This window comes from Drosophila miranda (genome assembly GCF_003369915.1).
Source record: "Drosophila miranda strain MSH22 chromosome Y unlocalized genomic scaffold, D.miranda_PacBio2.1 Contig_Y2_pilon, whole genome shotgun sequence".
NCBI lineage: Eukaryota > Metazoa > Arthropoda > Insecta > Diptera > Drosophilidae > Drosophila > Drosophila miranda.
In genome coordinates, this window is record NW_022881614.1 from 9,012,801 (window position 1) to 9,037,421 (window position 24,621).

At 50.9% G+C, this 24,621-nt stretch overlaps 1 pseudogene; it reads left to right on the top strand.

Annotated features, from left to right (window-relative positions):
• The window catches only part of LOC117192998, a 36,455-nt pseudogene extending 12,078 nt beyond the window's left edge, over positions 1-24,377 (top strand).
• The last annotated feature ends 244 nt before the right edge of the window (positions 24,378-24,621 follow it).

The window sequence follows — 24,621 nt, forward strand, 5'->3', positions numbered from 1 at the left end:
TGGTCCAGTTTCGTGCCTATGATGAAGATCAGCAACCCATCGGATATCTCCTGCGGGGTCGCCAAGGTCTGAAGTGCACGCAAGTGCGAATTGATTTTGTCGCTGAGCGCGCGCAAGCCGATAGCCGAGCCCTTCTCCACCCCTTGCAGCCCGAAAATAGCCTTGACGTGTGCCTGAAAATGTAACAGTTTATTATCGAATCGCAACATTAGTAAATTCAACGCCTTGTCGTAATTCTCCTCAGAAAGTTCCAAGGAACGAATCGTATCCAGCGCAGCACCATCTAGACATCCACGAAGATATTGGAATTTTTCGATGATTGGTATACGATGGTCTTCGTGCACCATTGTCGAGAACATCGAGTGGAATTCTGGCCAATCCATGTAGTTCCCACCGAATCGCGGAAGCTGCAACTCGGGCATTCGAGAACGGCCTATACTATTATAGGCGAACAACGACGAATTCCCCTCGAGAGTATGCCGAGCCGTTGAATTGGCAACATTTACCGTGCGAGCAGCCATCAACTCCCGCGACAGCCTGGACCTAACCTTGACATAAACATTCGAAAAGTCCAGCCGGGCATCATGGGCTAACTGCAGGAAATCCAGCCTTTCAAGGCTCGTTTGAGCGGCATCGAAATCCGCATTCATTCGCTCGATTTGCTCTAAGCGAGCTTGAAGTTCTGCCTCATCTAACTCGGCAAGCTCTTACTTGGTGAGAAAGCGATCCATGGCCTTTAGTTGGCGCGCGATGGACTCGGCCTTGTGCTTGTAGAAATCTACATCACTCGGCATTGCTGCGTTCGCGACATTGGTAGGCTCAGGTGCTGCCATGTTGAGGTTTTAAGAGAGTCACTCAGCACGACCGAAAAAGACACCCTGTATACGTATAAACGTGGGAACCGAAAGCAAAGGGATTACAGCTAATGCCTTTAGCTGTGCGGCTGTGCGAGCTGTCCGATTCCGCTTTGTACTCCGCTTGTGTGTATTAGTGAGTTCGCTGCACTGCCTACCGCACTGCACTGACCGAATTGTCGCGACAGAGAAATTAATAGCCAGCAATGCGTGTATGTAGGTGTATGTAAGTGTGTTTTAGCACCGAATTGTGCTTAACCGCCGAAAATTTGCTAGGGCTAACGAATGTCGATCGCGAATGATTATTAATTGACACTGCAACTCAGAGATCACGTCGGGGTCACCAAATTTTATGTGGAGATAATGTTTTTTATCCCCAATCGGCCGACTAATTATTTCGAATTAAATAAAACTCGGCGCAGAAATAAAATTACGATATGTTCTTTAATGCGTGACATCCAAATTGCAAGTGTGGCTTGCCTGCCCTTTACATTGCCCCTCCGATCGCTAAGCGCAGCTTCGCTCGGCCGACGTCGGTAGGCAGACGCAAAGCGGAGATAGCGAAGAGCGAGCTGGCAGAGAGCGTTTAGCAGGGCAAGCAAGCGCAAAGCTTTAACAAACAAATGAGTGACATAGACATAAGTAACAAACAAAATAAGCGGCTGAGGGCCAAGAATTAGGTGCTGTTTGGCAAGCAGCTAATCGGCTGGGTTCTGCTCCGAACACCCCCTTCTGCCCCCGCAAAGGACGAAAATCTGGGGCATCCACAAATCTCAGAGACTATAAAGGCTAGAGTAACCAAATTTGGTATCCGCACTTCTGTTAGATCTCACTATAAAACGTATATCTCAGAATTTCGCCCCACCCCCTTCTGCCCACACAAAGGACGAAAATCTGTTGCATCCACAATATTGCAGATTCGAGAAAACTAAAATCATAGATAATGACCATATCGATCAGACTGCTGAATCTGGATCAGATCGGATCATTTTATACCCAAAATGAACAAATCAATTTGCACTGGCTACGCAGCGCCCGACGTCACGCTCAGACTGATTTTCTGTCTCTCTCGCACGCACTCTTTGTCGTGTCGTTTAATATTAGCGGCGTCTGCCGGAGGAGAGCCATACTGACTAAGTATCGGGTATAACTGTAGAGTTGCGGTGTCCGCAGCAACTCACAACGTTCCCCTCGTTTATTTCTTTTTTTGTTGCTGGCGACTGCATTTGAATTTTAGCCTTTTGCCTTCGTAGTCGCGTCGCTTTTGTTGTTGTTAGTGCTTTTATATTGTTACTGTTAGTCTTCACCCAATTCGTTTTGTTGTTGGGTTTATAAGCGATTGCATTTGCGAATATTTTTCTGGCAGCTGCTGAACGAACGACGAACAGTAGAGGGGAGTAGAAATGCTGATGACGCTGAAGGAGAAACTGAAGAACGAAGCGGAAGTTCAGCCTTGAAGCATAACCAAAGAAATTGCCAAGCTGGAAAAGGGGCGGAGTGTGGGTTGATGTGCCACTGACTGCACTCTGTAATTCAATTATCGACTCTTGGCAGTAAAAAGTGTTAATTATTAGTTTCCTTTACTGGTCCTTCCTTCTCCTTCATTCTGGGTGATAAAGGAGAAAGACAGATAGCAATAGAGAAAGAGAGAGAGAGAGAGTGTCTAAAGTTCTGGCTAATGAAGACGTTGTTTAAAGGGGGTCGGGTCGCAAAGAACTGGCGATAGCAGAAGACAGAAGAGTGCGCTCCAAAGGTGGACAGGGGCGTAGTCAAAGAAAAGCTTAAAAAGGGGTGAAGTTGAAGTGGTGCAAATAAAAGATTGATAGATGGAATGATCCTATCTATTGAGTGAACACCTTCTGCCTGCGCCCCTGCTCCCTTGACACTCTGGCATCGCTGACACAGACTCCTTTGCCGGTCTGTGCCGAGCGTTGTCGTAGCGCCCTCCGATAATTGGTATTAGTTTTAATCATATTTCCGCCGAGTAGCCTCGAGTGGGAGCCATGGACGAGCAGCGATGGGGAAAGTGAGGGCGCATTAAGGCAGAGTGACATTTAATTAGTCCCTGAATGGGAAAATTTTCTTTATGGGCAGCCCCCCACGTAGTACGCATATCTGTGACGCATTCCCCGAAAATACTCGGCGTGGGACCGAAAAGCTGAACGCTTGATTGCCTTTGGCTAGTGCCGCCTCTGATACGCGGCGGATTGTTGATTGAGCTGCCGTTGTTCCCAAATTCCAGCGGGCAGCAACAAAGCCATGGCTAAGCTTCACGGATCCAATAGCAAATGAAGTTGCAACAGTGCCCCAGCAGCACCAGCAGCAGAGCAAAGGGAGTCACAAATTGAAAGCAGTGGAGTCCTTCTCGGTGGAGGCGGTGTGGCAGCGTGTTCTGGGGAATGGGGCCAGAAGGGCATCAGATTGCAGCAACCACCGCGTGCTGCATAATTTATGGGGCCCAATCCCTCGCCCCATCATTTGAATTTTTTTTTTCGATTGCTCCTGCCGTTGTTACTGCTGCTGCTACTGCTGGAGCTTCGAATTTGTATGTTGCCTTTGACACCAGCTAAAGGGGTTACGTGTCTGGCCCCTGTGTTTCCCCCTCTACCATTCTACCACTCTCCCAAATCTAGTCGCGTTGCAGTTTTTCCGTGCTTGGGAGTTTGCATTTTACGGGGGTTTTCCCTAGCTCGGCATCGCCATAGCCGTAGCCATAGCCATAGCCATAGCTATCGCCATGGTCGCTTTTTAGCCGTTTTTCAAATGTCTGCGCCATGTGCATGCGAAATTTTCCAAATGGCACCCAAAGGGGCGTGGCATACACACACACACACACACACGCGGGATCACACAGACATATAGAGACGGAACGATAACCTGTGCTAATGAAGTGTGATGTTGGCCAAAATGTGATTCCTTTTTATTCCTTTCTTTCTTTTTATACCCGATACTCAAAATGAGTATTGGGGTATATTAGATTTGTGGTAAAATTGGATGTGTGTAACGTCCAGAAGGAATCGTTTCCGACCCCATAAAGTATATATATTCTTGATCAGCATCAATAGCCGAGTCGATTGAGCCATGTCTGTCTGTCCGTCTGTCCGTCCGTCCGTCTGTCCGTCCCCTTCAGCGCCTAGTGCTCAAAGACTATAAGAGCTAGAGCAACGATGTTTTGGATCCAGACTTCTGTGATATGTCACTGCTACAAAAATATTTCAAAACTTCGCCCCGCCCACTTCCGCCCCCACAAAGGACGAAAATCTGTGGCATCCACAATTTTAAAGATATGAAACCAAAAACGTAGAATTGTAGAGAATGACCATATCTTTAAGACAGCGGAATCTGAATTGGATCGTATTATTATTATAGCCAGCATCAAGAAAACAATTTCATTTTTTCTCGCCCTGTCTCTCTCTAACACACACGTAGCATAGGCGGCTTTGCTTAGAGTAAAACATTAGCGCCTAGATCTCAGAGACTACAAAAGCTAGAGCAACCAAATTTGGTATCCACACTCCTAATATATCGGACCGAGACGAGTTTGTTTCAAAATTTCGCCACACCCCCTCCCGCCCCCGCAAAGGACGAAAATCTGGGGATATTCAAAAATCTCAGAGACTATTAAGGCTAGAGTAACCAAATTTGGTATCCGCACTCCTGTTAGATCTTACTATAAAACGTGTATCTCAAAATTTCGCCCCACCCCCTTCCGCCCACACAAAGGACGAAAATCTATTGCATCCACAATATTGCACATTCGAGAAAACTAGATAATCATAGATAATGACCATATCTATCAGATTGCTGAATCTGGATCAGATCGGATCATTTTTGTAGCCAAAAGCAAGAAATCAATTTGCAGTGGCCACGCAGCGCCCGACGTCACGCTCAGACTGATTTTCTGTCTCTCTCGCACGCACTCTTTGTCGTGTCGTTTAATATTAGCGGCGTCTGCCGGAGGACAGCCATACTGACTTAGTATCGGGTATAACCGTAGAGTTGCGGTGTCCGCAGCAACTCACAACGTTCCCCTTCGTTTTTTTTGTGTTTTTTCTTGTGTATGCTTGTTGCATTCTAATTGGAACGACAGGAATGGGGCGGGGGGCCTTGATGTCTACTTTTATACAATGATTTCTGCTTTTATATATTTTTGTATTCTAAGAGAACATTTATTTCTTTCCTTTACATTCTTTCATATACAATTTTCAGATGGAAATTCGAAGAATTTTTACGCTTTTAAATAATTTTGTATATGTTTTTAGTATTTTGAAGTAGATATTTAAATAGTTTCGGATAATTTATATATTTTATTTTCAAAATTCAGCAATGTAGTCTCCGCTACTAAACCACAGGATTATATTAGCTGTTTTTTTCCGCTGTTCGTTGAACTCTCTACTATGTTTCTACTGTGTTCGAAGGCTGTCAAAGTGCAAATTTATCAATCATACGCCACGTATGCTTCTCTCTCTGTCTCTTGTGTGTGTGTGTGTGCATAATAAACTGATTTCAATGGCTGCCAGTATTTATGCATTAATTCATCCCATTTTTAGCTCCTTTCAAACACTATAAAGCATTTTTGTTCATACCCTTGAGAAGAAAGGGTATAACGATTCGAAATAAGAGTTTGTCATGAAGAGGAGATCACATATATATGTATGTATTTTGATATATTTGGTTATAGTAACTGTAGTTGCCATAGAAAACCTTTTCGAGTACCCTTACAGTTTCCGTTATCATATGTTTCAGCATACCTCGTACAAATTGGATCAAAGTGGCATTACAATATCAGCAGGAATTATTGATCTGCCTAGGGTAAATAATCCGTTGCTTCCTGTTAGGCGATAGTCAGCCTCTCCTTCATGTTCTTCATATTTGTCTGGTTTATAAAATTCACATCACGATGGAGCTCTTGCTGCTGCTGCAATTGTGGCTGCTCTGCTTGTGTGTTACATTTAAAATATGCACAGTAACTAAAAGTATTTTTCACACAAATTGAGTTTGCTCCCACTCGGCAGCTCCAGCCTGTGCTGCCCCGTCCAGTTATGGCTCCATCTGCTCCTCTTTCACACAGGGCTGGGCTGCTATCGTTGATGCTTTTGGCATTGCCAATTTTTGCTGTCAGTCATCGGACGGCATTGGAGCTGTCGCTGGCGACAAGGAAAATGTTGCTGCTGCTGCTGCCACTGCCATTGGCAGGAATCAGTTAGCACGAGGGGATGGATGGTTGGATGGATGAATGGGTAAGCGCCACCAAAGACAACACATAGTCGAGCGGCGAGAGTGAGAGGTGGTGGCATAATTTAATAGAGTCGGTAATATCAATAAATTTTAAAAGCTATTTAATGCGCAACGATAAAAATGAGTATAAACCAGACGATGCTTCTCTACGGCGACATAATTATCCATAAATGAGGAGCAGCAACAGCAGCAACAGGAGCAGGAGGTTGTCGTTTGGTTTCTTGGATGTACACTGTACATGGATTCCAGACCTCAGTTATGCAAATTGAATGGTGGAGATAAACTCAATTGAAATGCGATAATTCGGAATCGTTCGGCAGCCAGAGCAGTGGAACACACTCCACTCCAATCGAGCCTCCCCATGGAAATTTGCGCACAGAGCAAAAGAAAGAAGCGAAACGCTATAATAAGTAGCGTGGCAGAGTGGCGATGGCAGCTATAAAAAGTGTGCAAAGCTGTCGTTTATGTGGAAGCGGAACAATGCAACAATCCGCAAGCTACCCCTCGCGCCCCACGACCCAACCCGAAACACCACAACAACCGACAAAGACAATGTGCAGCATCCTCGCCGCGCGCCGCCGCCGCAGCCGCCTGAAATGCAACCAACGAAAATTCATGGCATTAGGGGAATGCCAAACGAGCTGCTGGCCAACAGAGGAGCAGAACAACAGTAGCAGCAGTAGCAGAATATTCTAATAGTCGACTGTGTGGATATCCTTTTAACTTAAATTCTGTGGCTTTAAAGATGTCTTCCACAAGCCAATAAAACCACACACATTTCAAAGGATTGATGATCTGGCAAGAGTTGTTAAAGTAAACCTATCAGAGCTGAAAGACAAACACAAGTAACTCCAAGATGCCAACGAAGTTCTCTGCTCCGCCAATATGCCCGCACCTTCGACTGGCTTCGCATCGCATCGCATGGCATCGCATCCAATCCAACCCCCATTCCCACTGGACTGTGGCTCGTGTGAGTCTGTATCCTTGTCGTCCCAGTTGTTGCAACAGCAACAGCAACAGCAGCAGAAGCACCAGCAGTTAGTCGGTTCGGAGTCCTGTCCAGTCTCTGACAAGTGCCTTTGGCTTATAAAATATTTCAACGTTTTTGCGGCTTTGGCCGCAACATATTTGCACTCTGGGACAATGCCTGCAGCAGCAGGAGCAGCGGCAGCAGCAGCAGCTTTTCCTCGACTGTTTTTCTTTTCGAGCTCAAGTTTTTTGGCCCTGATGTATGCCATTAATGCCCGGCGACAGCTGCCGGACTGCTTAAATATTTACTCAATACGCAGCCAACAAAAAGAAGAGCTTTTCCGTGGCCCCACTTGATATGCTAATACGGTTATGGCCACTGCCACTGCCACTGCCATCCTGCGGATCCTCCTTCTCCTGACGTTGTTTTGCGGCTTCTATTCTTTGCGGTTTTGGTCCTGTCGGGGCGCTGACTGAAGAGGAAATTTCATTATGCCAATTACTTGCATCAAAGCTGCTTGGATAATTGACTTTGCTTAGCAAAAGACAGACACATACACACACACACACACGCAGAGCGCCCATGGTGCCACCCCAGCCGCTAAGAAACAGCTCAAGTGGCAGCAGGTGGGCCCTAGGGTAAGGAAAAAAAGGGAGCCCCGTGAGCGCGAGCCAAGGCCAGACGCAATAATTATTCAACCCCAGGGCGAGCTTAGCTATAGCGACATCCTCCGTATGGTCACCAGGCGCCAGGATGGCAAGCTTCAGGAGGTAGGGGATAATGTTAACAGAATCCGGAGGACGGCAAAGGGCGAGCTGCTGCTCGAGCTCAACGGCGCGAGCAAAAGCAACACAGCTAAGCTCAAGGAGGATATCAGCGCGGCACTGGGACTGCAGACGGGCATCAGGGCGGTGTCAGAAGAACTCTGCGTGGAGGTCAGGGATCTCGACAGCCTGGTCGAGAAGGAGGACATCGCAGCAGCGATAGCTGCATCGATAGACGCCCCCAGCGTGGACACCAGCGCCATTAAAAGTCTGAGGCCATCGTTCGCTGGTACGCAACTGGCAGTTGTGTGTCTGCCGCCCGTGCAGGCAAGAGCCCTACTCATGGTGGGGAAACTTAAAGGCGGATGGACAAGCTGTAGGATCCGGGAGCGGACAGCTCAACGACGATGCTACAGGTGTCTGGAGTTTGGGCATCTAGCAATCAGGTGCAAGCGCGCGGTGGATCGCACCGGATGCTGCCTCAGATGCGGCGTGAACGGGCACAAGGCGGCAACCTGTCAAAGCGATCCGCGGTGTTTCATCTGCACCGCTAACAACAGCAATGAGACGAACCATTATGCGGGTAGCAGGAGATGTCCAGCAGCCAGGAGCGTGCCCAGCTTGCCGGCCCAATAATGAAGGTTATGCAGCTCAACCTCAACCACTGCGCTGCGGCTCAAGACCTGCTGAGCCAATCCATAAGAGAATTGGCAATTGACCTCGCCATCCTCAGCGAGCCATATCAAACTAGGGAGTCCCCTGGGTTCATCTTGGATGCCACCAAAAAGGCCGCGATATGGCTATGCGGGGCCACGCCATTGCAGCTTTCCCTCTCAAGCGCTGCTGCTGGGTTTGTGCGCGCCAAGGTCGGAGGTGTGTGGATATACAGCGTCTACCTTGCCCCAAGCCTGACGCTCTCCGAGTTCGCAGGTACTCTAGACAACCTAGCGGCTGATGCTAGAGGACGTCACCCAATAGCCATTGGAGGGGACTTCAACGCGTGGGCTGAGGAGTGGGGAAGCGTGGCGACGAATGCGAGAGGTAGAGCTCTGCTGGAGATCATTGCGCCCCTGGACATCGCGCTCCTCAACGAGGGAAACCAGCATACCTTCTCCAGAGCAGGAACAGGATCGGTCATCGACCTTACATTTGTCAGCAGCTCACTTTTTAATTCATCGGGCTGGAGCATCAGCAACATCTACACAGGGAGCGACCACAGGGCAATTATATGGGACACAGGCCAACAGACGTGTAGCGTAGAGACAGCTGCGCCCAGATGGAGATGCTATCGCGCCGAAACGCTCAATACGGCCCTGTTCATGGAGCTTATGTCCAACCTCACGGCGAATGGAAATGCTGAATGCATGGCCAACCATGTCATGGAGCATCTGGAGGCAGCATGCAATGCCACCATGGCGCAGAGGAAGCACTACGGTCGCCACCACCAACCTGTGTTCTGGTGGAACGAGGACATTGCCGCGCTACGCCGGGAATGCAACCAAGCTCGACGCCGCTACCAGCGCTCGCGCGGAAGCACTGCCTTTCCGCAATGGCAATCCACGTTCAGGGACTGCAGAAGGGCCCTCAAGGCGGCCATTAGGGATAGCAAGCGCCAGTGCTTTCTCAAGCTATGCGACTCTGCGGAGCAGGACCCATGGGGAAGGGCGTACAAGTTGGTGACGAACAAACTTTGCGCCAAGAGGCAGGCACCCCCATCGGACCCCGACACGACAAGATCTATCGTGGAGGAACTCTTTCCGCACAGGGCTGAACACATCGGGGATGTCCGTTGCCTCACACTGCAGCCGCACAGTCAGGCACACATAGAGGAGGTGTCACTCGAAGAAGTCGGAAGCGCAGCCAGGAGCATCAGCCCGAACAAGGCTCCTGGGCCGGACTATATCCCGAACAGAGCCCTCTTGCTCGCCCTCTCCACGCGTCCGGACATCTTTGCGAAGCTGCTAAATCAGTGCCTTCGGGAAGGAGTGTTCCCTGTGAGGTGGAAAATACAGAAGCTGGTGCTTATTCCCAAGCCAGGCAAGCCGCCGGGGACAGCGTCGTCGTATAGGCCTATCTGCCTGATCGACACCGCGGGTAAACTGCTTGAGAAGGTGGTCTGCGCGCGACTGGAACGCTCCATCGCGGAGGCTGGCGACCTCTCACCGCACCAATACGGCTTTCGCAAGGCCCGATCCACGATAGACGCCGTTCGTAAGGTGGTGGACATTGCCTCCGGTGCAATTGCCGGCACTAGGTGGAAAGGCGGCGGGAAAGAGTACTGCCTAGTAGTCACCCTAGACATTAAGAACGCGTTCAACACGGCGAGGTGGAGCTGCATCCTAAGGGCGCTGGAGAGTTTCGACACACCCAGGTACCTGCAGCGGATGGTACAAAGCTACTTTGAGAGAAGGCTGCTTTTTTACGCCACGCAGGCTGGCACGGAGGAATACGAGTTATCGGCAGGCGTCCCGCAGGGTTCAGTGCTAGGCCCCCCTCTGTGGAACGCAATGTATGACGGCATCTTGCGCCTCAGCCTCCCCCACGGAGTACACATGGTGGGTTTTGCAGACGATGTGGCTGTCCTAGTGGTGGCAAAAGACCTGTCCGTCGTGGAAACGACCTGCAACCAAACGATAGCGCGCATTCAACAGTGGCTGGACCTGGTCGGGCTCGAACTCGCACCCCACAAAACAGAGGCAGTGCTAGTATCCAGCCGGAAGAAAGTCGAGACGGCCAACATCTCAGTGGCAGGTACCCCGGTTTCGTCTAAGCGCGCTATCAAATACCTTGGTGTCCTGGTGGACACACGTCTCTGCTTTCGGGAGCACTTGGCCTACATGGGCACGAAGGCGGCGACCACCAACTGTGCGCTCTCGAGGCTAATGCTGAACACCCGAGGACCAAAGCAATGGCGGCGACAACTGCTAACGAGTGTCACGAGATCGGTGATGCTATATGCGGCGCCAATCTGGGCAAAGGCCCTTCGAACAGCGAGCTACGCACGGGGTCTGGCAGCCACGCACCGCCTCTCTTCGATTCGGATCACCAGTGCCTTCCGAACGGTCTCGGACGAGGCAGCACACGTGATCGCGGGCATAGCACCCCTGGAATTCCTGGCGGATGAACGGTCCACATACTACCAGGAAACACATGGCAGAGGAATGGACGCGGCGGCGAAAAGGCAGGTACGCATGGCGTGCAAACAGGAGAGTCTCAGAAGGTGGCAACAGCGCTGGGACACGACCACTAAGGGGCGTTGGACCCACCAGCTTATCCCGTCCATCGACGCGTGGGTAAGCAGGAAGCACGGGCAGGTCAACTTTTACCTGACTCAGCTCCTCAGTGGTCATGGCTGCTTCCGAAGCTACCTTCATCGCTTCGGGCACGCGGACTCCGCAGAATGCTCTTGGTGCGGGCACTACGTGGAGGAGGATGCCGAGCATGCGATATTTTCGTGTGGCAGGTTCGCAGCGCAGCGCCAGCGGCTAGAAGAAGCGCTGGGTGGAGCCGTAGTCAAGCAGAGCTTGGTGCCGTGCATGCTCCTGTCCCCGGAAAACTGGGAGGCGACGAGCTGCTTCGCGGCGACCATTATGAGGGAACTGCGCGCTGTTGAGCACCAGACAAGAGTCCAGTTAGTCTAAACGAAGCCTGCACATGTGTGAAGCATTGCTTCACGGCCGTACCACACATGTTGGGCTTCATAGCCTAACCTTTATTATAGTTTGCTTTAAGTATAAAATAAGTTGTAAATACAAGCAATTAAATGGAATTTAAAAAAAAAAAAAAAAAAAAAAACACACGCAGAGCGCGTGTAATAGTAAACAATAGGAATGGAGGAGGATGAAAAGCTCGCCTTCAGGAAGGGTAGCATGCTCGCCCGATCGCCTGCACCCGAGCCATCTCCAGCAGCAGCGGCGCAGAGTCGGGACCTTGACTCTAGGGAGACCCCCAAGAGGGTTCGGGACCCAGCCAGCCCGGGAAGTTCCCAAGGGCAAACGCCGCCCAAGAAGAGCAAGGCCCACCAGGAGGCTACCTGCCTTGAGAACCTCTCGGAGCTGGGTAAAATCCTTGATGAGGTTCAGACCAGGATGATGGACAAAAATACGCGCCACATCAACATGGCCACCAGAGCACTGTTCGGTCCCAAGAGGACCCTTAAAAAGGCCCCGTTGCGGCCACACGGAGACGTGGCGACGACCAGCGCCATGGCCGAGAGGCCGAGAGCAGCACGCCGCGCTCGCCCAGACGCGGTCATAGTTCAGGCCTCCGGGAAGTCGTACAGCGAGGTTCTGGCAATGGTCACCAGACGACACGACAACCAGCTTTCCGACCTGGGAAGCTGCGTCTCCAAGGTACGCCGCACCATAAACGGCAACCTTCTGCTGGAGGTGGCAAAAGACAGCGTGGAGAGTGCTGAGGGCATGAAAGCCAGCATCGCACGTGTCCTCGGCGATGGAGCGTCTGTGCGCGCAATGACGGAAGACTCGAAGGTGGTCATATTGGAGATACGGGACATCGACTCCCTCGCGACGGAGCAGGAGATCTGTGCCGCTCTAACTTGCCAATTCAACATTGACGAGGGTCGAGTAAGAGTCCGCAGTCTGCGCCGCGGATACGCGGAGTCCCAGCTGGCGGTGGTCAGCTTGCCCTTCTCCCTGGGCCAAGCGGTCCTGAAAGGCGGCAAGGTGAGGATCGGCTGGACCATATGTAGGATCCGGGAAAGAGATGGACTCCCAAGGTGCTACCGATGCCTGGAACCCGGGCATATCGCACGGAACTGCAAGAGTACAGTGGACAGGAGTGGCTGCTGCATCAAATGCGGGGAGAAAGGGCACAAAGTTGCCGAATGCAAAAAAGAGCCTGCGTGCTTCATCTGCTCAGCAGCTGGAAAGAACCTGAATCACTGCAGGGCCGCACAGGATCTCCTGACGCAGACGTTGCGCGAGCTTGGCTCTGAGGTGGCACTCCTCAGCGAACCACATAAGGTGGGCAGCAGCAGCGATTGGGCCACGGACCTTACTGGCAAAGCGGCCCTGTGGCTCCGTGGCGTCGACGCGCCACAATTGCGCGACACCAAGTCGGCAGACGGGTTCGTCCGAGCGTATGTAGGCGGCATATGGTTCTACAGCTGCTACCTGGCACCCAGCCTCTCACTGGAGACTTTCAGCCGCATTATGGACGAGCTGAGCTGCGATCTGCGAGGACGGAACAACGTCGTAGTCGGAGGCGACTTCAACGCCTGGGCCCTGGAATGGGGGTCCTCCCGTACAAACGCCAGAGGCCGCACGGTGTTGGAGGCTTTTGCCTCTCTGGACGTCGTCCTTCTGAACGAAGGGTCTGAACACACTTTCAGCAGGGCAGGTGTAGGGTCGATCATCGATCTCACCTATGCCAGCAGCACGCTGGCCCGGCACGCCCGATGGAGGATCAGCGACGTTTACACTGCCAGCGACCACGAGGCCATACTATGCACCCTGGGCACCCTTGCCCGATCGAGAGGTACCCCGTTCCGGCATGGGAAGGCGTACCGCCAGGACACGCTGAGGGCCCAAGCCTTCGCAAGCGCCCTTGAGAGCTACTCTGCAAACGATGCAGACGGAGCCAACGATATGGCGACCAAATTGGCGGACGCACTTGAAGGCGCCTGCGACGAGAGCATGCTACCGAGAGGGACGTTCCGGAAGCACAAGGATCCAGTCTTCTGGTGGAGCGAAGCGATTGTGGTTCTCCGTAGAACCTGGCACCGGGCCAGAAGGCTGCTCCAGCGAGCCAGAGGCACACCGCGCTTGGCCCGATGCAGCGAGACCTACAAAGCGGCGAGGAAGGATCTGAAGACCGCCATAAGGAACACCAAGAGGGAATGCTTCCTTAAGCTGTGTGATGCCGCCGAAGAGGACCCCTGGGGAGGCGCGTACAGGATGGTGGTGAAGAGGCTGAACGCGGGCAGCAAAGCCCCAACAGATCCAGAGTTACTGGAGGGAATAGTCAGCGCACTGTTTCCTCGAGGACGGCAGATCCCTAGCTCCCTGCGGTTCGAGCATAGCCCGAGCGACATCTGCAAGGTTACGGAAGCCGAGGTGTTGCCGGCAGGCAGAAACCTGATACCTAGGAAGGCTCCGGGTCCGGATACGATCCCCAACAGCGCGCTGAAGCTGGCACTTCTTCTACTCCCGAGGGAAGTTGCGGGCCTTTTCAACAAATGCCTCCAGGAGGGGACGTTCCCCGAGAGGTGGAAAAGGCAACGGCTGCTACTATTAACCAAGCCGGGCAAGCCGCCAGGGGTGGCCTCTTCCTACAGGCCCATCTGCCTTCTGGACTCCATGGGAAAGGTTTTCGAAAGGGTGATCGGTGCGAGGCTGAGCGCAGCCATCGAAGCAGCAGGCGGTCTCTCCCAGAACCAATACGGGTTCAGGAAAGGGAGGTCGACGCTGGACGCCATCTTGAGGGTCGTACAAACGGCGGAGGAAGCCATTGCTGGGACTAGGTGGAGAGGCGGAACAAAGTCCTATTGTCTGGTGGTGACACTGGACATAAGGAACGCCTTCAACTCGGCCGACTGGACCCGGACGCTGGAGGCACTGAGGTCCTTCAACATCCCGGGCTACCTACTGAATATAGCGCGCAGCTTCGTTTCGTTTTGGGACCTCTGCTCTGGAACGCCATGTACGACGGGGTCCTACGGCTCCCGATGCCAGCCAACACTAACCTAGTGGGTTTCGCTGACGACGTCGCAATAGTGGCGGTAGCGAAGGAACTTGCCGCTGTGGAGGAGCTTGCCAACGTCGCCATACAAGCCGTTGTGGCGTGGCTAGCCGCCGCGGGGCTGGAGCTGGCGGCCCAAAAAACGGAGGCGGTCCTGATATCCAGCCGTAAAGTGGTCGAGACCGCCAGAGTGCAGGTTGGTGGGACCGCGATCCAATCGCAGAGGTCCATCAAGTACCTAGGAGTCCTCATCGACACGCGCCTGTCCTTCAAAGAGCATCTGGAATACGTCCACACGAAGGCCGGTGGGACCGCGGGAGCGCTATCCAGGATGCTGCTAAGCACCAGAGGGCCAAAGCAGGCAACGAGGAAACTGCTGACGAGCGTCGTGACGTCGCAGATGCTCTACGCCGCACCGGTGTGGGCAGAAGCCGCGAAGGTGAGGAGCTACATGCGAGGAGTGGAGGCAACGTACAGACTGTGCGCCATTAGGATCGCGTGCTCGTTTCGGACCATCTCAGACGAAGCTGCGTTAGTCATTGCCGGGCAAGTTCCGCTCAGGGAGCTGATAAGGGAGAGGAAGGAGATCCATGATGCCATGATGGACAGTGCAGCCGAGGTACGCTCCAAAGCAGAAACTAAGGACGCCGCCAGAAGGGCCAGCATAGACAGATGGCAGACTCGATGGGACCACTCACCCAAAGGCCGATGGCCCCACACCCTCATCCCAAGCATAGCATGCTGGGTTGAAAGGAAGCACGGCCAGGTGGATTTCTACCTTCCCAGGCACTGAGCGGACATGGCTGCTTCCGCAGCTACATCAAGCGCTTCGGCCACGAGACAGAGGACTGGTGCCCCGAGTGTGGCACAGGCATAGAGGAGGACGCTCGCCACGCCCTCTTCGACTGCCACAGGTTTGACCTCGAGCGTCAGACATTGGAGACAGCAGCAGGGTCTAGGGTCAGCACCGAGACTCTGGTGCCGCTGATGCTGGCAGACCCGAAGGTGTGGGAAGCGGCCGCGGAGTTCGCCTCTAGCGTGATGCGAACGCTTAGGTCCTTAGAGAGAAGGCGGAAGGAGCAGACGAGGTAGGTGTCCACGCCACTGCGAAGCAATGCTTTGCGGCAGTACCTCAGTCCGCGGGGCCCCTAGTCCCAACAGTACTCTTGTCCGTTCAATTAAGTTAAATATAAATTGTATAGTATATATATATAGAGCAAATAAATAAGTATATGAATAAAAAAAAAAAACGAGGGGGAACGTTGTGAGTTGCTGCGGAGACCGCAACTCTACAGTTATACCCGATACTAAGTCAGTATGGCTCTCCTCCGGCAGACGCCGCTAATATTGAACCACACGACAAAGAGTGCGTGCGAGAGAGACAGAAAATCAGTCTGAGCGTGACGTCGGGCGCTGCGCTGATTTCTTGCTTTTGGCTACAAAAATGATCCGATCTGATCCAGATTCAGCAATCTGATAGATATGGTCATTATCTATGATTCTGATTTTAGTTTTCTCGAATGTGCAATATTGTGGATGCAATAGATTTTCGTCCTTTGTGTGGGCGGAAGGGGGTGGGGCGAAATTTTGAGATACACGTTTTATAGTAAGATCTAACAGTAGTGCGGATACCAAATTTGGTTACTCTAGCCTTAATAGTCTCTGAGATTTTTGAATATCCCCAGATTTTCGTCCTTTGCGGGGGCGGAAGGGGGTGTGGCGAAATTTGGAGACGAAACGGTCAAGGTCCGATATCACAGGGGTGTGGATACCAAATTTGGTTTCTCTAGCTCTTATGGGTTCTGAGATCCTTGAACTCATATTTTGCAATTGGCAAAACCGACCATGAAACCTGTGTGTTAGAGAGAGACAGAGCGAGAAAGAATGAAATTGTTTGCTTGATTCTGGCTATAATAATTATACGATCTGGTTGAGATTTTACACTCTCGAACACATAGTCATCCACTACGATTCTGCGTTTTTGGTTTTATCGTATCTTCAAAAATGTGGATGCCACAGATTTTCGTCCTTTGTGGGGGCGGAAGTGGGCGGGGCGAAGTTTTGAAATATTTTTGTAGCAGTGACATATCACAGAAGTCTGGATCCAAAACATCGTTGCTATAGCTCTTATAGTCTTTGAGCACTAGGCGCTGAAGGGGACGGACGGACGGACGGACGGACGGACAGACGGACAGACAGACAGGGCTCAATCGCCTCGGCTATTGATGCTGATCAAGAATATATATACTTTATGGGGTCGGAAACGATTCCTTCTGGACGTTACACACATCCACTCTTACCACAAATCTAATATACCCCAATACTCATTTTGAGTATCGGGTATAAAAAGTAGGTAGTACTTTTGGGGATTAAAATTTTTAGAAACATTCCAATGGTTCCTATGGCAGCCATATCGGGCAGTATATATTTATGTAAATTAAGGAGAACTATGTCCAACGATGCTGAAACCACAAAATGTAAAGTTTTCTTTAATTATTGCCATCAAAAAAAAGGGTAGATACATTTGGACTAAAATATTTTTCGATAAAACGGATTATGAATCGGACTATGAATCCTCAGAGTATTAAAAATCAGCTTAGGAGTGACGGACTGTTCCCATAACTGTTCCCTTAGAAAGGTCTATGAAACTATCTTTATAGCTGTTTTCGACACTCCAGATCGCTTATAGATCCTAAGAACACCGTCCTTGAGCTCTCTAAAAACGATAGAAATTCCCTCAAAAATCAAAATGAATATATACATTGTTGTGAAATCCTCGATACGAGATTTCAATGTTGAGCAGAAATGCTCTGGGGAATCTTTGCGTTTAATAATGTACTACACGATATAGACAATTCGAGATTTATTCATTTGGACTTCAATCAACTTAAACTTTAATCGTAATCGCGTATAGAGTACAATGTAATGGGTAATACGGGTTTAAGCGCGGCCGGCTGCAACTGCTAATTGTCGTTGTGATTTCGTCGACACGCAAACGAAGACTCTTCTTGGTGATCGGAGACGAGGTTACGCCGCCCTAGCATGAAACGACGCCGTTCTCCGAGTGGGCAATCGCAGTTAGAGCGCTCTCACTCTCTTTGTAGCTTAACCCTTAGAAAACCGTCCATGCCGCCCCCAATACTGGGACCAGTATTAGAAACCAAAGGATGTCACATGTGAATGCTCTGTGAATAAATAAAGTGTTCGTTATGGTACATGTATGGTCGAATGGAGCTAGCAACGGTGGTAGGATTATTCTGAGGTCTGTGGCAACGGTAGCCGACATAGTTTAGAGACCGATCGTTTGTATACGCCTGATGCTGTTTTAACAGTTGCGACTCTGACTAAACTGTCAGCTCCAGGGTGAACTTCTATTATCCTTCCCAGTTTCCACTCGTTGGGTGGCAGTCGGTCATCCTTGACAATTACTAGATCGCTGACTTGTAGATTGTCGGTTTCATGTCGCCACTTTGGACGGGCTTGAAGATGTGATAGCCAATCCGAACTCCAACGCTTCCAAAATTGCCGGATCATTTTCTGTCCTTCCAGAAATTGGACTGTGAGTGGAACATCCCTTGTCGTTACATCCGGCGGAGCTAATAATGAATCTCCAATAAGAAAATGTGCCGGGGTGAGGACAGCTAGGTCCTCCGGCTCCGCGCTTAGTGGACATAATGGCCTGGAATTTAAACAGGCTTCAATTTGTGTTAGCACGGTAGCAAGTTGTTCGTAGGTCATTTTATATCCTGAAAAGGCTCGATAGAGATGTGTTTTGACAGACTTTACATTTGCCTCCCAAAGGCCTCCGAAATTAGGACTATGCGGTGGATTAAAATGCCATTGGACGTTTCGGGCCGCTAAAGCAGGTATTACAGTTGTGGGTAGCTCTCGTTTCAAATGTATTTGCCAGGTTTGAAGAGCCCGGTCGGCACCAATGAAGTTCGTGCCGCAGTCGCTATACATGTGTTGAGAGTAGCCCCGACGCGCGATGAAACGTTGTAGGGCCATGAGAAAGTGTTCGGTGGTTAAGCCCGTGACCGCTTCAAGATGAATTGCCTTTGTAGCCAAACAGATGAAAACTGCGATATACGCCTTGTAGTTTGTGTGTCCACGGATGCTTGAATTTCGAACGCGCCTGTATAGTCCACTCCGGTGGCGATGAATGCACGAGTTGGCGGATTGACTCTATGTAGGGGAAGATCGGCCATCAATTGTGCTGCTGGTTTCGGTCGGTGACGAAAACATCGGACGCATTGTCGAAGAATGCGTTTGACTGTTTGTTTTCCGTTGACTATCCAGAATTTGTGTCGAATAGTGGCCAGCGTTAATTCGGTGCCGCCGTGGAGTGCGAGACGGTGGGCATTACGCACGACCAGATCGGTAAAATGATGATAATTGGGAATGATCATTGGTTGTCGCTGGCTTATTGGAAGCTGCATTGCATTTCGCAGTCGACCTCTGACTCGTAGAATTTGTTGGTCATCTAGAAATGGGGATAATTGACACAGCTTGTGTGTGCCCGATAGTGCCTTTTTTCCCTTCAACCTCAATATTTCTGTCGCGTAGACCTCCTGTTGAATGCTGCGAACGAGATGAATTAAAGCGTTGTCGAGCTCCTGCACACTCAGTGGTCCAGACAGTTTGTCCCCTTTGGCTTGAATGTTATGTATAAGCCGTAGAACATATGCCATGACTGATATTAACCTGTCGTATGATGACGAGTTTTGGATGAAGGCTTCTGGAGCCTCCGAGACTTGCACAGCATTTTGGAACAAAACTGATGGTTTCTCCTCGATTATAGTCCTGTCGATGTCCTGACTGGGAACTCCGTTTGCCGGCCATTGGCTTTCCGGCTGCTGTAGCCATGATGGTCCAGACCACCATAATGGATGTACTGCTAACTCTTGTGGTGTTAAGCCACGAGTTGCGCAGTCCGCTGGGTTTACCGCAGTAGGTACATGTCTCCACTGAGTTGATGTACTATGCTCCAAAATCTGTCCAACGCGATTTGACACAAAGGTTTGCCATCGGTGGGGATCTCCATTTATCCAAAACAAAACGATAGTAGCATCTGACCAATAGAAGGTTGCCATAGGTGGTCCTGCAGTGCGAAGTTGGTCCCGGATCCATTTTGCCAGTTTAACTGCCAGCAGCGCACCCGAAAGTTCGACTCGTGGAATTGTGATCGGTTTCGTGGGTGTGACTCGACTGCGTGCAGCTAGCAAATGAGTTTGAATCATTCCGTTTGGTAGCTCTGCACGAATATATGCACATGCTGCATACGCCAGTGATGATCCATCGCAGAAAAAATGTAGCTGTAATGACGCAAGCTCGTGGATGTTGAAGCGCAGCCATCGTGGTACTTGAATTTGCTCGACATATGGCAAGTTCTGTATGAATCCCTGCCATCTATCAAGCAGTTCGGTTGGCAGCGGTTCATCCCAGTCCAGTTGTGCTAGGCTGCCATCTTTGCGTTTGATGCGGGCCATCCATGAGTCCTTGAGTATCGCCTTCGCGGTCATGACACAGGGCGTGATGAAACCTAATGGGTCGTACAGTCGGGCGACTGTGGAAAGTAAAGAACGTTTAGTATGTGCGTGACTGATTTCAAAATTTATCTTGAACCCAAAATAGTCTTGATGTGGATGCCAATAGAGGCCTACGGTTTTAACGGGATCTTGGTACTCAAACTCTAATAATGTCTTATGAGATAGATGGTCTGGAGGTATGTCTTGTAGCAGAGAAGCGTCATTCGCAGACCACTTTCGAAGCTCCATTCCTGCTGATCGTAAGGCTCCGATCAATTGATTTTGAATTTCTAATGCTCCTTCGCGAGTGGAAGCTCCGCTTTGTACGTCATCAACGTATATTTCGTGTCGAAGGACCCTTTCCGCGAGTGGGTATCGGTCGCGTTTATCCTGCGCCAGTTGATGTATGACGCAAATGGCTGTGTAAGGAGCTGAAGCGGTTCCAAACGTAACTGTGTTGAGATAATACTCAGCTACTTGGTTGTGTTCGTCATGCCAAAAGATGCGTTGATATTGCGAATCCTCTGCATTCATGTCAATGCATCTATACATCTTCTGAATGTCGGCAGCAAAAACAAAACGATGGAAACGCCAATTCAGGACCACGCCGGCTAGATCGTTTTGGAGCGCTGGTCCGGTGCATAGGACGTCATTGAGCGATTTTCCGTTTGACGTTTTACAGGAGGCGTCATATACTACTCTAACCTTAGTAGTGACACTTTCCTCTTTGAATACTGCGTGATGAGGCAAGGTGCAACATGTGGACTCGATTCCATTCTCCTTGCTAATGATGCAATGCTGCTGCTCCTTGGTTGTTACTTTGGTCACCTGGCCTAGTTGAAAGTACTCATTCATGACTTCCGAATATTTGGCTTGCAGCTCCGGCTGCCTTTGGAATCTTCGTTGAAGCATTTGGAATCGATTAATCGCGATTTGACGTGATTTGCCTAGCACCTGCGAAGGGTCAAACAAACGCTTAAGTGGTAACCGTACCAAATACTTGCCGTTTCGTTGACGGATGTGAGTTCGTTTAAAATGCTCCTCGCACCATCGCTCTTCCGGTGTGAGCTGTTTTGCAGAGCCGAGATGCTCCATTTCGAAGAATTTCTGGACGAGATTCTCTAGCCTGTTGTGGTGACATCTAATGGTGACAGCGTGTGAGCGTGTGGAAGTGGCTCGACCAAAGACTATCCAGCCAAGCTGGGTGTGCTGTGCAATTGGTTGGTTCTCCTTTCCTCTGCGGATATCTGAAAGCAGGATCTGTGGGATTACGTCCGCTCCCAGCAGAAGATCAATCCGTTGTGATTTGTAGAACCTGGGATCGGCGAGTTCTATTCCGTTCAAATGAGGACATTGCTGCAATTTGATGGATATTGAAGGTAATTGCGATGTAAGCGTTTTAAGTATAAACGCAGTATCAATGGTAGTACAAAACTGCGAAGTACAAGAACTTAATGACAATTCTGTAGTGTAGGTACACCTGTTCTTGGAGGTGGTCCCAACTCCAGCAATTTCTGCCGAAATTGGATGCCGCTTGAGGTTGAGAGCCTGCACTGTGTGCTCTGTAATGAGGGTTCCTTCCGAGCCTGAATCCACTAACGCACGTACCACAGCTGATTGGCCAGTGTGGGGGTTGTGGATTGTGACCAGGGCAGTGGCCAGAAGGACAGTGCTGGGTCCGTGATGCGTTGCCGTATCGGAGACTAGTTGCGCAGAGTGTGTTCTCACAGACGAGTAAGTCGCAGCAGATTGTGGATGACCACCGGAACTAGTGTTGGGAACAACTGGGAGAGGCTGTGCAGTGCTCTGAGTAGGAAGTGGGGTCCTAGCGTAGAGTTGCGTAGGTGTAGCCCTGCCAGATGAGTCGCTCGTTGTACACTGCCAGGAGTTACCGGAACGAGCGCTATGGGAGGCTGCGTGAGGCTGTGTTGCCACCTGAGCAGGAGTTGGGAAGTGCAGCAGTGTATGGTGTCTTTGACCACACAGCGTGCAGTTCCTTTTACTGGTACATTTTGAAAGTGCATGGGAACGGCTCAGACAGTTGAGGCATGCCTTTGCATGATCGACGATGGCTTTCCTTGCAAAGCAGTCCTTGGACAAAAGGTCCGGGCAATGGCGAAGATTGTGACTGTCGCTACAGTGAGGGCAGCGAGTGTGTTCGGCAACCGCAGTCTTGGCGTGGAAACTGTTGCCCTTGTATGTTACGTTGCCAACTGACTTCTTCGGGTGCCTTTGATTAATTGCAAGAAGGGTAAGCATTCTAATAGAAGCCATAGACTTTTCACAGGAATTGATTTCCCTTTTCTCTGCTCTTCCCCCAGAGAATCGTGGTGAAGGCGCCAGCAAGGCCACCTTTGACCACTATCGGCACGTCACGGGCTATGACAAGCAGCCAAAGATCCCGTATCCGGAGCGTCGCAGCCTGCGCATTGACCGTACCATGACCACGTGGAAGGGATGGCAGCTGCCACCGAATCACTACGGGGTGCCTCCGGTGCCCTACTTCAGGAAGAAGGGCTCCAAGGGAACGACGTTCGCCAAGCAGCACACAAATCACGCACGCGTCTCGACAAAGCCGCCTCCATTCAAATTCTACGATCTTCCATCGGAAATCGAGCGTCTCTTTAAGCGGGACAATCTGCAGAAAGGGATCTTCCTATCGAGTAAGGAGAGGAGCAGCACTGTTAGGTATTTTTTTCTCAAATAATATTCTCCTTTAGATGCCCGCGATCGTCCAGCGACCACCCGTTTCATGGTCTCCAGTGAGACGGGCTGCTGGCGTAATCCCGCCGATCCGGGGCCTGCCGACACCCACACGAACATCTACGAGGTGCAGAAGAACATGGTGCCGGTCATGAAGACTGCTCGCCCCAATCCGCACCTATTCCTGCGCCAATCGTGCGTCCCCACGAAGCCCAGCTTTATGATGCGGCGCCACATAACCTTTGAGCCAGGGCCAGGACGATACGGCACCAGCTCCGCGAGCAGCTGTCCTTGTCCGGCGGGAAAGATTAGCAAACCGGGCCTGAAGCTTCTGATTGACGAGCAAAAGCGCTTGAAGTTCCGTCGCTTGCCGTACAAGCGGATCAAGAAGGACCGCTACTGCGAGCCCGATTGGGGTCACGTCCAGGGTGGGGGCCACCAGCACATCTTCTTCAGGAGCGAGAAAGACAAGCCAAAGCCGAAGAAGAAGGACGCCATCACTAAGAAGGAGGCCAAGAAGCCGGAGAAGAACCTCACCCTTTTCGCTGATGCCAAGTATGTAAATATGGTGACCAATCCCCTGCACATTCCCATCTCGGTGCGGAGTTTCCCGGTGCCCGTGTACGTGCCAAAGATCGTCTACAACTGCGTGGCCAAGCGGGCGGTGCGGAAGCAGCTGAAGAACAACAAGAAGATCGCCTTCAACAGCGGCCAGGAGCGTTGGAAGGACGCCGACCGCCCACTCCAGCAGACGGCACGCCAGTTGGAGGCTATCAAGGAGGGCCTGCCCGAGGATCGGCGCCTCATTGATCGCCCCGTGGTGCTGCCCTCCACGGAGATCACCGGGAAGCTCTTCCACGTCCCGACCACCAGAAAGTCACCTTCATGCCCAAGCTGCGCAAGCGTCTGTTTAAGTTCCTTCCGATTCCCGGAATTCCCGGGATATCCCCAACATTGTCTTCGATCACCCCGCCGGCTTGTACCGCACGAGGCTGGACGAGACGAAGTTCTTCAAGGACTCGGTACTAAAGCTCCTGGCCGAAAAGAGAAGCACAGCGGATCTGGCAACGGCAACGAGCATGGTGAGCATGGCCTCCCACGTAACGCATGTCGGGGAAGACGAGGAGAACGAGGCCACTGAGGCCGCTCAGGCCACCGAGGCCACAGAGGCCACGGAGGAGACTGATCAGCGGCCAGGGACGGTACTCGGCTTCAACGAGAAGGGGAACAGGTCGTCGGCTCTCTCCGCTTCCAAAGCTCGTTCTGGGTCCGCCACCAAGGAGCCAGCACTGGCTGGGTCCGGTTCCAAAGAAGCAGCTCGTTCCGGCTTCGCTTCCAAGGGAGCTGCTGCTGATGCTCCCTCCGAGGGCTGAGGTCACAATTAAAATTTAACAAAGATCCACGTTTACATAGTTATAATATTTTTCCTTTTTTGATTTATGCTGCACGCTCGAGAAAATTCCAAAAGCCACACACGGGGCTGCCAGTGATGACTGCTCCCGAATAGAAGCTGGAACTGGCTGCCCTGCCACCAAAAAGATATATAAAGATAAGTGTGAGGAGAAAACGGAGAGTGTGGCTTACTTTATATGGGGAAACTCTTGAGAAGTCTTTGAGCATTTAGATTTTGTATTTGGAATTACTTATCTGATTTTTTCTACTAGGTAGCACCTCCTCATGTTGTATTTGTTTCACCTTTTTTTTTGTGGTGCGTCTCTATGTTTTCAGCAATAAAATAGCTAGATGGTCAGAACTGTTGTTCGACTGTGGGGCTAGGATTTCGTTTCCTTTGACTTCCGCAGCCATAAAACAGGCCAAAGTAACTTTTGACCATAAAATAAATAACTTTTTTAACTGTCCAT